This window comes from Lithobates pipiens, unplaced genomic scaffold, assembly GCF_037356315.1.
Source record: "Lithobates pipiens isolate NorthernLeopardFrog02 unplaced genomic scaffold, aLitPip1_a1.2 Scaffold_16, whole genome shotgun sequence".
Taxonomy (NCBI): domain Eukaryota; kingdom Metazoa; phylum Chordata; class Amphibia; order Anura; family Ranidae; genus Lithobates; species Lithobates pipiens.
This window is the reverse complement of record NW_027507748.1, coordinates 520,415,201-520,432,230: the sequence shown is the minus strand read 5'-3', so window position 1 is coordinate 520,432,230 and position 17,030 is coordinate 520,415,201.

Here is a 17,030-nt window from a genome sequence, read left to right as displayed (position 1 = left end):
GCCTGATTTTGCACTTTTCAGCTTTAGTAAATAAACCCCATTGTGTACTTAAAAGTGGGGTATGCCTGTATAACAATATAGTTATTATGTTCTCATTCCAGATGTTAAGCAATTGTAAGGTAACTATTTTTCACACTGTCATTAGCTGCAGCAAATCTGTAAGTAAAAAAAATAATAATAAAATGAACATTTTTTTTTTCATTTTAACCAGTGCAAATCTTTTTATGTTTTTGGTCACTGTTTTTGAAGGTTGCCAGGCTTAATTGGTAAAAAAAAAAAAACTATTTTATTTAATTTGAATTTTCTATCTACATTAGCATTGTACATTACATTAGTATCAATAGTTAATTGCTAAGATAAATGAAAGAGGCTTTGTCTCTAAAACTAAAACTGCTGAAGGTATAATGTATTAGCCTATTGCCATCACTGTCTCCATCACATACTGTACCTGATGCATCTTCCAAAATCTGTAGAAATGGCTCAAATGCTGGGCTGTTCTGACAGGCAATGCTCTGACATTTCACATCCTACCCATTGTTATGGTCAGCCCTGCTGGCCAATAAGAATGTTAAAAGAAAAGGAACAGAAGGCGGACCAGCATAGCACATTCCCTTTGTGACAATTTATTATTTAAAAAAAAAAAAAGTATAAAACATACTCACAAAGGATCAAATTAAGCAAAATATAAAATCCACCAGATGCTCCATCCAGCATGGTCCTCTGGCCAGAAACAATTGTGGAAGGAAAAGTCCAAAAAAGCTGACACATTTCAAGGGATGTCCCCTCTTCCTTAGAGCCCTAAGTTTTATACGTTTTAAAAATAGTAATAAATTGTCACAAAGGGTAATGTGCTAGGCTGGTGTGCCCTCTGTTCCTTTTCTTTTTAGAGTTCTACTTGCGTACTCACTGACCTGACCTGTTGGGAGTAGCATTTTCAATTCACCGCACAGCATTTTTTCAAGTGCAGGAGCATTTGCTTTTCTTTATGTTGGCCAATAAGAATGTGTTGGAGGCAGCAAGGGGAAGGTTAGGAAAATGAAAGCAGTGGTAAAGTCCACTTTTTTAGTTGTACCTAAGCCTATAATAAATAGGGGAAGGGGTGGGCTATAATTGGATGCATACACATTATTTATTTTATTTCAGTGACAGCTTCAGGTCTACCACTTGTTGCATGTGACACCATTCCCTGTACTATTAACATTGTTACATATTATTATCTGAAATTCAGGATAATCAGTGCATCCCTATGATAAATTGTTCTTTCTGAGGTAAAGCAGATCATGTCCACACTGTCTTTTCACAACCCCAAAGGCAACTTGTTTGGTTTGGAGGTACCAGGAACCAACATTGTAAACACTGTGGTTAAATAATGCCTTTGCAACTCATCTATTCATATGTAAATGTGATCCTAAAGTGCTACTGTATGTCAAATGATGGACAATGTGTGCCAAGGTAACAGACAAAGTGAGGTTGAGATTAAAGCTTTTCTTTTTTTTATTCCTTTTCCCCCGGTCAGATAGACTGCAATCTAGCAATTGAGCAGCAGATTGGACAGCTAAAGTCTGCATCACCCAGAGGCCAATGGTGAGGAGCATGCATGTCTAAAAAGAATAGCAGTACAATGAGCAAGAACAGATAGACTGACAGCACAGTAAGCAGTATTGTAAAAGGTGGACCAGAGACAGTACACATTGGGAGGAGGGGATCTTAAGGCATCTAAAGTTCTATAGGCTGTAAATAAGATGGACTCAAGATACAGCCTGCAACTTCTAAAGGTTGTGCTGTGAAGATGACAGTATACAGAGAAAAGAGACCAGAGACGTCCAATTCTACATATTAGTATCTTTGGATATGCTTAACTTAAACATATATTACACGTCAGGACCTAGATCACCAGTAGGTGTCTACCATCAGCCATCAGCCAGTAGATCCCAGTAATCAGTTTCCACCTGTTGCTGGCTGCTGGGAGGTTTTATTTAGTCCCTCCTCTACTATTCCCGTGTGCTTCATTCAGTGTTTGTCCTGATAGCCAGAGACTGATTTCTGTCTGATCCTGTCCGGCTTGTACCCTGCTTCCTTTGTTTCCCCCTTTCCTTACACCTCTAGTTTTACCCTGTGATCGGTGTTCCCCTATTCTGCACATACTGTGTATAGTTAGTTGCTAGTTAGGCTTTTTGTTACTAAGTTAGGCTGTTTGTTAGATAATTTTGTCAGTTGGGTATGATTAACGTATTTTCTTTTGTGCTGCGTATTGTGGTGGCTGGTGTTTGGATGTGTTTTTGTTTAACTGTTAAAAAAAACGTGCTTTCATTTTTATATATATATAAGTCTGGTCTCGGTTTCCTGAATGTAGCTATGCAGATCTGGCCATCACTGTAGTCAGTAACCCTGACATTATGATTAGGAATGTGGTTGTAGTTTGGGGCAAGGAATGGTTTCCCATGATGAACTCTAGCTGTTTGCGGTTAAACAAAATTAGCATTGAGGAGCTGGCTGAATTATTTTTACACATCATCATTAATTTGTTGCAGGAAAATGTGCAGAAATTCATTTGATCAGATGCTGAGGTTAAAAAAAGCACCACTAGCATGGGAGTGAAGGGGGACAACAGATATGGAGAAACTGTTTCCAGTAAGCTGCAGGTTGATGTCACATGGGTTGGTGTCACATGGTGACCCCACCCCCTTACGATGTCACAGTCCCGGAGGATGCTGGGACTGTCACCATGTGACATCAACCCATGTGACCAACCCATGTGACATCAACCCATGTGACACCGCCCCTTGTCCCTATATAAGTGGCAGCGCAGCGCGTCCCTGGCATTGCGGCCGGAGAGAACGTCGAGTCAACATCTCCAGGAGAAGAAGAAGAAGAACGGAAGGCGGCGGCGACAGAAGACTGGGCCACCGCCTGTAAAAGAGCTATAAGAAGGCGCGGTGGCCCGGCAGAAGAACCGAAGAGGGGGACAAGACCCCCGAAGTCCGAAGAAGAGGCCGCGGCGACGAAGAAGAATGCTCCTCCGCTAGTAAAAGAGCTACAAGAAGATAGCGGAGGAGTCCGGCGAGAAGACCCCCGAAGACGGAAGACCCCCGGAGCTGTGCAATAAATTATTTTATCTTGTGTGTTGTGTTTTTTTTGTACTTTATTTTACAGGTGAATGGGTAGGGGTACATTGTACCCCATACTCATTCACTTAGGTTGGGTATCCGGGGCCCCCTTATTAAAGGGGCTCCCGGATTCCGATAAGCCCCCCGCCCGCAGACCCCGACAACCAACGGCCAGGGTTGTCGGGAAGAGGCCCTTGTCCTCATCAACATGGGGACAAGGTGCTTTGGGGTGGGGGGGGGGCGCGCGGCCCTCCTTCCCCAAGGCACCCTCCATGTTGAGGGCACGCGGCCTGGTACGGCTCAGGAGGGGGGGTAGCTGAGCTACCTGGAGACCCGCTCGAAATGAGCGGACTTTTCTCCGGGCGGGAAAAGTCCGTTCATTTCAAAAGTACGGCGGACTGGCACACACACGGCCGGATTGTCCGCCAAAATGCGAGTCCAGCGGGAAGATTGGAGTGTAAAACTACATTCTAAGTCCGCCGTACTTTCGGGTCAAAAAAGTATGCCGGAGGCTACACACGGGGGGATTGTTTGGCGGACTTGAGTTTGCCGGACTTTTCCACCCGCTTGTTTGATCGTGTGTACGCGGCATTAGGCCCCTTTCACACTTGTGCGGCCTGATAGTTGTGTAATTTTGATGCGACTTTTAGCAATGTCTGTGTAATCTTGTGGTCTATGAACGCAGGACTCACATGTAAAGTCGCACAATTTTGCGCCGCCAATTTTGCTGCAATTTCAGGGAATGCTTGTATAAACTTGAGGTCTATGGACCTCAACTCACATCAAAGTCGGACCAAAGTTGTACAGGGACTACTTTGAAGTTGGTGTGACTTGAAGTTGCACAGATATGAATGGTACTCATTGAAAATCATGGGGTATGACTTGTTATGCTACTCTGATGTCAAAAGTTGCAGGAAAAGTCCCACAAGTGTGAAAGGGGCCTAAGCCCGACTTTGTGAGCGATTTCAGAGCCAACAGTGCACTTTCCTACACAGATGTCTAGTGAAATCGTATAGGTCCCAACTGTCCCTGATTTGGTACAAAGTCCCTCAGTCCCTCTTTCCTCCTCATTTGTCCCTCATTTTGTTTTTATCTATATAGTTGTATATAAAATGCACTTTTTATCTTTCAAAAAGGGTTTCCCAGCACTAAACCTTTCATCTAATTTCTAAATTACTTTGTTTGTAAAAAGTTTTGGAATAATTCTCGTTTTAGGGGGTGTGTCCTATGCCTACATACTTTTGCTAATAGGTGTCCCTTATACCCATCTTAAAAATTTGAGAGGTAAGAAATCACCCCCTGAAGTTTCCCAAAGTAGTGCAGGAACTACTTTTGGGAATCGGTCCTACAAATTCGGACAGTTCCATTGCCGCCGATTTGGCCTGCAATTTGACATGTTAATTAAGAACTATGTGAACATGGGTGAAGTTGCATAGATATGAATGGAAATCATGGGGGACAACTGTTCATGCAACTCTGAGGTCCAAATCTGCATGAAAAGTCACCCAAGTGTAAAAGTAACCTAAGGAGATCAATTGATAACACCTTTGAATTGGGCCTTATTTGCACTTGTGCAACCTTAACATTGCACAGCTTTGCCATGACGAGAAGCAATGCCTGTGTAATCTTGTGGTGTATGGACCTCAAATCGCACTAAAATCAAACCAAGGTACTGCAGGGATAAATTTGCCCACTTTTAGGATGCTCAAGTGACACTAGGGCCAAAATGAATGAATGAATGAAATACTTGTATAGCGCACAAAGTTATTATCCATGAATTTCATTCACACTGCTGTGACCTGAAAGTCACGCTATTTTGCTGCCTCCATCCAGTTCAACCATAAAAAAATAATAATAATAATATCATACAATCCCTTATACCCAATTCTATACCCACAGTTGATGCAGGGGAAGGCAAAAAACCCCAGCAGAGCATGATCCAATTTGCTAAAGCAGGGGAAAAAAAATTCCTTCCTGATCCCCCGAGAGGCAATCAGATTTTCCCCGAATCAGCTTTACCTATAAATGTTAGTACCCAGTTATATTATGTACACTAAGAAAATAATCCAGGCCTTTTTTAAAGCGATCTACTGAGCTGACCAGAACCACCTCTGCAGGGAGTCTATTCCACATTTTCCCAGCTCTTACTGTGAAGAAACCTTTCCGTATTTGGAGATGAAATCTCTTTTCCTCTAGACGTAAAGAGTGCCCCCTTGTCTTCTTTATTGACTGTAAAGTGAATAACTCAACACCAATTTCACTATATGGACCCCTTATATATTTGTACATGTTGATCATATCTCTCTTAATCTCCTCTTATCAAGAGTGAATAAATTCAGTTCCTCTAATCTTTCCTCATAGCTGAGCTCCTCAATGCCTCTTATCAGTTTGGTTGCCCTTCTCTGCACTTTCTCCAGTTCCCCAATATCCTTTTTGAGAACTGGTGCCCAAAACTGAACTGCATATTCCAGATGAGGTCTTACTAATGATTTGAACAGGGGCAAAAGGATATCACTCTCTCTGGAGTCCATACCTCTCTTAATACAAAAAAGGACTTTGCTCGCTTTGGAAACAGCAGCTTGGAATTACATGCTATTATTGAGCTTATGATCTACCATGTCTGCCATTTTATCATTAATCATCTCAGTTTCATCTTCTTTACTTTAATTTGCATCAACCAAATCATTGATCATGGCTGCATATTCCCCCATTTTGTTTTCCACATGTGTCACTCTATCAGATACAGATCTTAAGTCCATGCTGAATTTGTGCACCCAAGAGACCATGTCTGAGTGTAGGGAGATTCTCAGGGAGACTAACCACTCTTATAGAACCGTGTCTAAGACTAGCTGACTGTTATTAGGGAACAAGTCTATGGAGTCTGACAGCTCCCAGGTGTCATCCCTTGAATCATGGAAAGGGCTCACCTCTGCATCCTGCATCTAGCCTTCTCTGGACTCCCAGATGGTGGTGTGGGTGGAGAAGAGTGAGGTTATTTAGCAGGGCTGTTCCTTTTTTTACCCCTGATGTGCTAGCTGAGTGTGTGAGCTAGAAGCCAGTGTGGACATGGCACCAGCACCATTTTGTCTAGGCCCAGGAGTAAAGAGCTCCATCGGCTTCTGGGGACGGTTCCCCTCTTTCCTGCAGTTATATGTAGAGTATGTTGGTGATCCATGATGTGCCAAACCCAAGCGCCTGGTAGACAACATACTGTTTGGGGCTTCAGGTCTTTGTTACAGATTGGCCTCTGTCTTTCCTTTCCCCTATTCCCCACCCCCCCACACTCACTGGAGGAGTTCTTCCCCCGGCAGCTAAGAGAATCCCTCAACTCCAGCAGTGCTGGTCCCTGGCTTGTTTCATCAATGTCACTCAATGGAGCGTACTTATTGGGATGCCCCAGCCCTGGATTGGCCTCCCTGGCACTTCCACCTCTACCCTTCCTGACTGCACAGCAGTATTCACCCACGATCGGATGATCAAGGAATGAATACGTGCCGCAAGATGTACAATGAGTCATCTCTCCACACCTTCCAGGCATCGTACCTATTAAATTTAATAAGGATTGAGGATTATACCCTGTCCAAATTACCTAACAACTATCTTCCTGACACTAATACCCAACAAGACAATACACTGGTACTCGCAGACCTACTTGCACTCGCAGACCACTCGCAGAACTACGTGCACTCGCAGACCACTTGTAGAACTACGTGCACTCGCAGACCACTCGTAGACCTACGTGTACTCACAGAACTACGTGTACTCGCAGGCCTATGTGTACTTGCAGACCTACGTACACTCGCAGACCTACGTGCACTCGCAGACCACTCACAGAACTACGTGCACTCGCAGACCTACGTGCACTCGTAGAACTACGTGCACTCGCAGACCACTCTCAGAACTATGGTCACTCGCAGAACTACATGTACTCACAGAACTACATGCACTCCCATAACTACGTGTACTCGCAGACCACTCGCAGGCCTATGTGCACTCGCAGACCTACGTACACTCGCAGACCTACGTACACTCGCAGACCACTTGCAGACCTATGTGCACTCGCAGACCTATGTGCACTCGCAGACCTATGTGCACTCACATACCTACGTGCACTCGCAGAACCAGGGCTGCTGATAGAAATCATGGGGCCCCGTACAGCCTACCTGACGGGGCCCCCTTTAGCCCCATCCCTGGCCCCGCCCCTATACCGAGAGGCTAGGGTATACAGACAGCACCCCCCCCCCCCACCAATTTAACACAACTAGAGGATGATCAAATAAAATGGAATCCGTATACAGAGGTTAACTTTTTCTGAGAGATATTAAAGGAACACTCTAACCACAATGACCACTTCAGTGATTTGAAGTGATCAAAGGTGGTAGGAGTAAGTATGTGGGATGGCATATGAATATACTAAGATGGTATAATGATTGGCTTCTAACCCGGAGGGCTACACATAGATCAAAATTTGGCCGATTACTGCTAAACTGAATTTTGATGTGTGTGTACCCAGCTTTACCTAATTTCTTGCTTTAGCTGGCTTCTTACAGCACCTGTGTATGTTTTACTGACTATGCCCAGTTGCTCATACTTCAGCCCCCTTGCGATGTGATGAGGCTGAGGTTTGGTGGAGGAAGAGGGCTCTGCAGCTGGCTGGAGCATGGAAACAGGTAAGTGAAAGAGTCTATCCCCCCCCCCCCCCCACACACTGCAAGATTGGACTTTATTTCATTTCCTGGAGATGGGCTGTATTATATATATATATATATATATATATATATATATATATATATACACTTTCTTTGCTGTTAATACTTTATGGATATGTTAGGAATATACTGGGACTTTTCAGGTGCTATATAAATATATTCAACACACACATATATTAAAAGAATGATTTTGTGAAATGCATCTGTGTGTAGTACCTGAAAAGTCCCATTATTTTCCTAACATATTCATGAATTTAGCTTTCACTTCCACCAGACCTATCCTGCTGAGGTACAGGGCAAGTTTACAGGCAGCACAGATTTGTACAGAGGCAGAACAACGGTGATCACAGGAGAAGAATGCAATCTGTCACCTGTTATCTTGCCTTGAGGAGAGCTCCAGTGTTCTGTCCTTCCCGGGGAGGGGGAGGGAGGCTCCGGTGTTGATAGGAATACATGTCTGCTCTTCTCTTATCCATAGACCCCTTTTATCTGAGAGTTGGTGATATCCAGGCTCCTGGGGTGATGCTCTCCTCCTCCCTCGGTCAGCCCTGTGCAGTCAGACTTTTTTTTTTTTATTATTCTAAATGCTCGGGCCCCCCCTGCTGGCCGGGCCCGGTACAACAGGGTCAGTTGTACTGGCTTATCAGCGGCCCTGCGCAGAACACTCGCAGAACTAAATGCACTCTCAGAACTACGGTCACTCGCAGAACTACATGCACTCACAGAACTACATGCACTCGCAGACCACTCGCAGAACTACGTGCACTCAGAATACACTGTACACAATACACAAGTACTAATGATCCACACACACTACTCAGGCAACACTCAGGTACTCACACTACACAGGTACTATGACCCCTGTTATAACCTCCTGTTTTCAAGTCTGGTTTTTAACTCACCACTTTGACCACTTCCACTTGGACAGAGTTCCAGCAGAATCAGTGATGAGCAGGCTCACAATGAGTTCTGCACAAGGTTATATAGGCCTCGCACACCTGTGACCAATTAATCTGCTCACATATTGAAGAAAAAATGATTAATAGAAAGAGGATAAATGCTGAAACAGTAGTTATGAGTATATAAGGTCCATCCCAGTAAAATGTAGTGAACATAATCAAAGGAGCATACATCATCTTTAACCAGGAACCAATGGGACTACAGATTGAAATTTTCTTTACAGCTTACTAAAAATGTGAGGACAGGCTGGAAGGTAATGGGTCTCCATCATGATGAATCTACCAGTATTGTTGTGATATATGGTTTTAACATTCTGTTGTATGTTACAATGGAAAATATTGTTTTAAATTAATAAAGCTTATAATTTTATTCACAGTTATTGTGTTGTCTATGGTGCCTAAAAAGTCCAGAAGCCCCTAGCTCTTCTTTTTTTGTCACAATAGTTGGTGAGATGTGAAGGGGCGCTCATGGGGTCCAATATGATGTGCAATAGTATCTGCGTATTCCTATAAAGCAATACCTCTATATTCATATTAAAGTGCAATGTACCATATAAATACAACCCATATACATAATAATTGTGAACAAAATAGTGAAAAAATGATAAAGAGTTGATAACAAAAAGTCCTAGTGCATATGACTCTTCTGTGCTGGTTATCTTCTAAGTGGCATCATTAATGAACAGTCCATCACCAACTGGAATAAATACATCCAATGTGCTTCATATGTGGGTTCAGCTTACCAGATAAAAGTGACCTCTTTAAATAAAAAGCTGGTCAAGTAACGCATTTAGCAACATAAACTTCAATGAAGGAGACTGTTGAGGCAAAAATCCCTCTGCTGCAGGACCATGAATGGGGTATGTGAGAAAAGATATAAAAAGGAAACCAATAGTGTAATCATGTTTATTTAAACATCAAATAAAAGACAAGGCCAAGTGACTGCTTACATATATCATGGCTTAGCCCGGCACTGAGGCTGCTCGCGTGTATCTGGATCTACTGGTGCCTCCCGGCTCGCACTGGTTACTAGTGTGCATTCCACCGTCCAGCATGATCAACCAAGGGGACCGGAAATAGTGTGACTAATGCCGTATACACATGACCGGACTTTGACAGCAAAGGTCCGATGGAACAAATCCGTCAGACAATTCGATCGTGTGTGGGCTCCATCGGACCTTTGCTGTCCAAAAATATGACGGGCTTTAGAAATAGAACATGTTTCAAATTTTTCTGCCGGACTCCGCTAGACCCAGTTCCTATGGAGAAATTCACTCATCTGTATGCTAGTCCGACGGATGAAAACTGATGCTAGGGCAGCTATTGGCTACTAGCTATGAACCTCCTTATTGTAGTCCAGTCGTACGTCATCACATTCAAATCTGTCTGACTTTGGTGTGATTGTGTGTGGCCAAGTCCGTTCATTTGGAACCCGATCGAAAGTCAGTCGGGAAGACCATCTGACCTAGTCTGCCAGAAAGTCTGGTCGTGTGTACGTGGCATAAGAAGCACCTCAACATACATTTCATGGAGAGGAGTGGGAGAGGAGAGAGGCTTCGGGCGGCCATATCGAAGGACCACTGGACAGGTGAGTGTCTGTTTATTAAAAGTCAGCAGCTACACTTTTTGTAGCTGCTGACTTTTAAATGGGTGGAACTCCGCTTTAAAATATAATCTCCCTGCAACCCCTTGCTACAAACATTATGGTTTTCTTTGTCTGATAGAATGTGATTTTTACAATAATATCCCCAGGGGGTCCCTCTAGTATTTTTTGTGAAAGGGCATGGTGTATCTGATCAAATTCCAGCCTATCAATAGGTATTGATACTGTTAAAGTGATTGTAAACAATCATCTTGTAAAACAACCAATTCAGTTTAAAATAGAAATTAAAGGTAAAACACTGTTTATAGATTTACCTCTTTTTAATTAGTGATCACATTCTCTCTGTTCTCAGCAGTATAAGAGCTAGGAGGAGGAGAAGCAAAAGTACATTGATCTTCTCAGTACAGAGGGTGTGTGTCAGGACATGCCTGATCATTGGGGGAGAGCACAGTTAGCAAACTGACCATGTTGTGTTCTCCTGCTTAGTGTGGTCAGTTTTTAATAGGATAAAAGAGGGGCTGGCAGGGACACTAGAGATTTGACACAAAGGAAGCAATACAAAGAGAACAGGAGACTTTTCTATACAAGTACATGGTACAGCAGAGCAATATCAGGAATATGGAATACTGCAGTAACAAACACTTTAATTCTTGAAACAAAGATGTAACATTGGATATGGAATCATCTATTGGCTCTGGGACTAATCTTATTAATAAATTCTGTTTCAAGCAAGATTTTCAAGATCCTCTGTTTTGAGAGGGACACATAAAGATCAGTACACAGTGGGGCTGATTTACAAAAGTCAAATAGACTGTTCACTTTGCAAGGGAAGCTGTATATTGAAAGGGAATTTGTCTCAAAACTTAGTGAATGGGGTGAACTTCTGCTGAATTCCATCATCCAATTTTGCAAGCAAAAGTTCTGTTTTTTTCCTTGCACGTGATTGGGTATGTTTTTCTAAAGGAAACATTACTACATTCACTAAGGTCTTGGGGTATTTTACTTGCAAAATGCAATTTGCTTTGCAAAGTGAACAGACTTTTTGCCTTTAGTAAATCAAATTCACTGTGTCCAATTGCTCTCTTGAGAATCCATCACAGTGATCATCCAATTTACATTACAGCTGATCTGTGTATCTTTGTAGCAGCTGTGAGCATAGACAGTAGTATGACCCAAAAATTGGATGACAGAGCAGTCCCAAACCTTATTCAGCATTGCCAGTGAACATGGCACTCTGCCTAAGAAGGAATTGCCTGTACCTTTGAGGAAGAGGTGACAGGACAGGACCCTCATCTGGTGGTGCTACCATGGTCTTGAGACCATGCTGTATTTTCTGCAGAGTTTCTTTGGGATCTCTTGGTTCTTTACAGTTTTACATTGCATTGTTGCATTGTCACTGGGGCCCCAGTGAAGGAAATAATAACAAAATGAGGTAAAGAACTCTTTGTGGCTAATATTAACTCTAGTGTGCCCGGGAGTGACAGAGTTCACCTAGCTAGTAGCCATCTTTTTTTTAAATGTTCATGCATTGGTACATGTTCCTCCTGACAGTTTCCAGCTCAACATGCCTTTGTTTGACTATCCCTTCCTATTAGCCTTGAAAAAAGTCCAAAGCAAGACAGATTTGCCTATCACTAATAATATATTGTACTCCCTCCCCTTTTTTATTAGCGAGAATACAAAATATGTTTTAACTAGCCGATCATATACTGTTGCTTTTATTCATAGAACTGTAATATATGGCTTGATAGCACTGTAGAAGTAAAAATTTTATACAGAAAGTAACACACAGTACGTATATATTTATTATTGATTTTGAAAACTGTATTTTGATTGACAGGAATATAGTTTACAATTTTTTTATACTAAACTCTAAACAAATGCAAGTGAACAGAAATACAAGAGCATATATTGCACAAAATCTAAATCTACTTCTTCAAGTGTCTAAAACTCTCACGCTACAGTTTGTTTTTCACATTTTGAAAATATTATTTCAGATTTTCCCAGGGTGACTTTACAACTCAAATATGTATATTGATTTTTACATCCGCATCCCATCACAGTGTTTTCTGCTTTCTCACTACAATTATAAATATATTCAAATAATGTGAATGGAAGTTTGTTTCACTCATAGGAGCTAATTTAAACTTTGCTTGCCCCAGGAAAATACAGAGCAATGAAAAAAAAAAAAAATCAGAGACCAAAATAATTTGGAACTCTAATTTAAACAGTTACATTCCAGCAGTTACAATTTGTAAATTATTCATACTTTATCTTGGGACTTTCCTTTTTTAACATCAGTATAATGGGGATTCCAGTAGAAAGTTATGGTAATCTGTTAAAATAAAGCCACAGGGAACCAGGCACGGTTTCACTTTGAAACCACAAGTCTCTGCTGAGAGCTAAATTTATGAATTATAGTTTCTATTCTTTATAGGTTATTTTTTTCTACACTATATACAGCATTGTTAATGCTTTTGACTTACCAGAATTTTTACCATGATTCCAGAATTACAGCTGAGCATTGTCAGAGATATTTGCAGTGAATACACTTAAAGTGCACCTAAAGCAATTTTGTCATAAAACTCTGGATTAGAGAATGGTTAAGAACCCAGCCAGCTTAGACAGCTGTTGCAAGAACAAGTGTCCCTATCGGAAGATCTAGTTCTGGTGACTAGGGATGAGCTTCGTGTTCGAGTCGAACGTACGTTCGACTCGAACATTGGCTGTTCGTGCGTTCGGCGAATTCCGAACGTTTTGGCCGTTCGCGTCAAAATTCGAGTGACGCGCGCGCGGACCACAATGCACTGCGTTGGCGCAGTGCATTGCTGTCCGATGATTGGCCAAGCATGCACTGTGACCCCGCATGCTTGGCCAATCGCAGCGCCGGCAGCGAGGAGAGCCATGATTGGCCACAGGCATCCTGCCTGTGGCCAATCATAGCTCAGACTGTGTAGTGCACGCCCCACACTATATAAGGCCGCCTTTAAGGCGGCCTCCTGTAGTGTGTTACTTTGCATCTGAAGCAGTGGGTGTTCTGTGTACCTTCAACACAGTACACACCAATCGTTTTTTGGCTGATTTCCTATCTTGCTGCTGTGTAGTGGTTGTTGTCTGTGCCCTGACTGCAGTATACACCACTATATTCACCTCACCTATATAGCTAGTGATCTAGCTTTAACCACTTAACAACTGCCCATTGCCGATTAACGGCTTCAGGGCGGTTGTTTAACTCAGAGAGGCCGTTAATTAACGGCCTCCCAGAATTCTGCTCTCGCGTGCCCCGAGGTGTGCGCACTCGAGAGCATCCGTGACCGCCGGGTCCATAGGACCCGGCGCATCACGGTAAACGGCCGCTCATAGCGGCCGTTTACCACGTGATTGCTCCGTCAAATGACGGAGTGATCACTTGGAAACAAACCGGCGTCATGTTATGACGCCTGTTCCTCCCTCCCCTTTCTGTACCGATCGGTACAGCGGAGGGGAAAGAGATCGGTGTCAGCAGCGATGTGGGCTGCATCTGCAGTGCCCACATCGCTGCTCACCGAATTTAACCCCTCGATTCCCTGCCAATACTCTGCAATACCAGTGCATACTCTGCATTACCCCGCCATTACTCTGCAGTACCCCGCCATTACTCTGCAGTGCAGTACCCCGCCATTACTCTGCAGTGCAGTACCCCGCCATTACTCTGCAGTGCAGTACCCTGCCATTACTCTGCAGTACCCCGCCATTACTCTGCAGTACCCCGCCATTACTCTGCAGTGCAGTACCCCGCCATTACTCTGCAGTGCAGTACCCTGCCATTACTCTGCAGTACCCCGCCATTACTCTGCAGTACCCCGCCATTACTCTGCAGTGCAGTACCCCGCCATTACTCTGCAGTGCAGTACCCTGCCATTACTCTGCAGTACCCCGCCATTACTCTGCAGTACCCCCCAATACTCTGCAGTACCCGCCATTACTCTGCAGTACCCCCAATACTCTGCAGTACCCTGCTATTACTCTGTAGTACCCCGCCAATACCCCGCCAATACTCTGTAATACCCTGCCATAAATTGCCATACCCAGCCATACTCAGAGATACCCAGCCATACACGGTGATACCCTGAAGTACCCAGCCATAGACGACCCCCACCCCTCACCGCCCTCTGGTGCTTCTACCAACTCGCCAGTACGATCAAAGCCAGAATCTTTTTTTTAATTTTTTATTTCAGGCTTCCCAGCCTAGAGGTGAGATGTGGGATCATATTGACCCCCCAGATTTCACTGTAAAGAGGACCCGTCATCCCATATTCCTATTACAAGGGATGTTTACATTTCTTGTAATAGAAATAAAAGTGATCAAAAATATATTTTTGGGAAAAAAAATGTCAAACTAAAATAAAGTAAAATGAACAATAAAAAAATAAAATAAAAATTAAAGCGCCCATGTCCCCTATGGACCCGGCGCATCACGGTAAACGGCCGCTCATAGCGGCCGTTTACCACGTGATTGCTCCGTCAAATGACGGAGTGATCACTTGGAAACAAACCGGCGTCATGTTATGACGCCTGTTCCTCCCTCCCCTTTCTGTACCGATCGGTACAGCGGAGGGGAAAGAGATCGGTGTCAGCAGCGATGTGGGCTGCATCTGCAGTGCCCACATCGCTGCTCACCGAATTTAACCCCTCGATTCCCTGCCAATACTCTGCAATACCAGTGCATACTCTGCATTACCCCGCCATTACTCTGCAGTACCCCGCCATTACTCTGCAGTGCAGTACCCCGCCATTACTCTGCAGTGCAGTACCCCGCCATTACTCTGCAGTGCAGTACCCTGCCATTACTCTGCAGTACCCCGCCATTACTCTGCAGTACCCCGCCATTACTCTGCAGTGCAGTACCCCGCCATTACTCTGCAGTGCAGTACCCTGCCATTACTCTGCAGTACCCCGCCATTACTCTGCAGTACCCCGCCATTACTCTGCAGTGCAGTACCCCGCCATTACTCTGCAGTGCAGTACCCCGCCATTACTCTGCAGTGCAGTACCCTGCCATTACTCTGCAGTACCCCGCCATTACTCTGCAGTACCCCGCCATTACTCTGCAGTGCAGTACCCCGCCATTACTCTGCAGTGCAGTACCCTGCCATTACTCTGCAGTACCCCGCCATTACTCTGCAGTACCCCGCCATTACTCTGCAGTGCAGTACCCCGCCATTACTCTGCAGTGCAGTACCCTGCCATTACTCTGCAGTACCCCGCCATTACTCTGCAGTACCCCCCAATACTCTGCAGTACCCGCCATTACTCTGCAGTACCCCCAATACTCTGCAGTACCCTGCTATTACTCTGTAGTACCCCGCCAATACCCCGCCAATACTCTGTAATACCCTGCCATAAATTGCCATACCCAGCCATACTCAGAGATACCCAGCCATACACGGTGATACCCTGAAGTACCCAGCCATAGACGACCCCCACCCCTCACCGCCCTCTGGTGCTTCTACCAACTCGCCAGTACGATCAAAGCCAGAATCTTTTTTTTAATTTTTTATTTCAGGCTTCCCAGCCTAGAGGTGAGATGTGGGGTCATATTGACCCCCCAGATTTCACTGTAAAGAGGACCCGTCATCCCATATTCCTATTACAAGGGATGTTTACATTTCTTGTAATAGAAATAAAAGTGATCAAAAATATATTTTTGGGAAAAAAAATGTCAAACTAAAATAAAGTAAAATGAACAATAAAAAAATAAAATAAAAATTAAAGCGCCCATGTCCCCATGTGCTCGCATGTGCCACACATGTGAGGTATCGCCGAGAATGTTAGAGCGAGAGCAATAATTCTAGTCCTAGACCTCCTCTGCAACTCAAAACATGTAACCAGTAAAAAAATATTTAAAGCGTCGCCTATGGGGATTTTTTAAGTAGCGACGTTTGGCGCCATTCCACGGGCATGTGCAATTTTGAAGAGTGACATGTTTGATATCTATTTACTCAGCATAACTTCATCTTTCACTTTATGCAAACATTGGGCTAACAAGTGGTTAATAATAGAGCTTGCAGTCAGTAGTGTTAGGAGATAGTGCGTGCTGTCTGCGTGCTCTGTACCCAGTACATACCGCTATAATATAGGGCAGGCCCCTACTTTCAAACATCCAACTTACAAACATCTCCTACTTGCAAACGCAAGGAGACAGCAGCAAGTGAGATGAAAAAAGATGGACGACAAAACAAAATTATACAGGGGTGATAACCCTTCCCTATGTTTTCCAAAAAGCTTAAAGATATTTTTTTTGACTGGAGCTACACTTTAAAAATGTACCGGTTGAAAATGACAAACAGATTCAACTTAACACAACAAACCTACACAGTCCCTGTCTTGTTTGCACCGCCTGTATACTGCTGTTCTGAGTATATAGGGCCTGGGGGCCACACGCATTTCCTTTTTTTAATATGGGTACGGGGTTCCCCTTAATATGTGTACAAGACCCAAATAGGCTGGTAATGGGCAGGGAGGGCTACCCATGCCATTTTTCTGAATGATTTTCAACCATATTGCAGGAACCAGATATAACATTAAAACCGCAAGCAGTTTTAAATGGTGTTATTTCCGTTTAATGTCATTTTGTGCAGGGACTGTTCTAAACACGGGAAACACGTGGCAC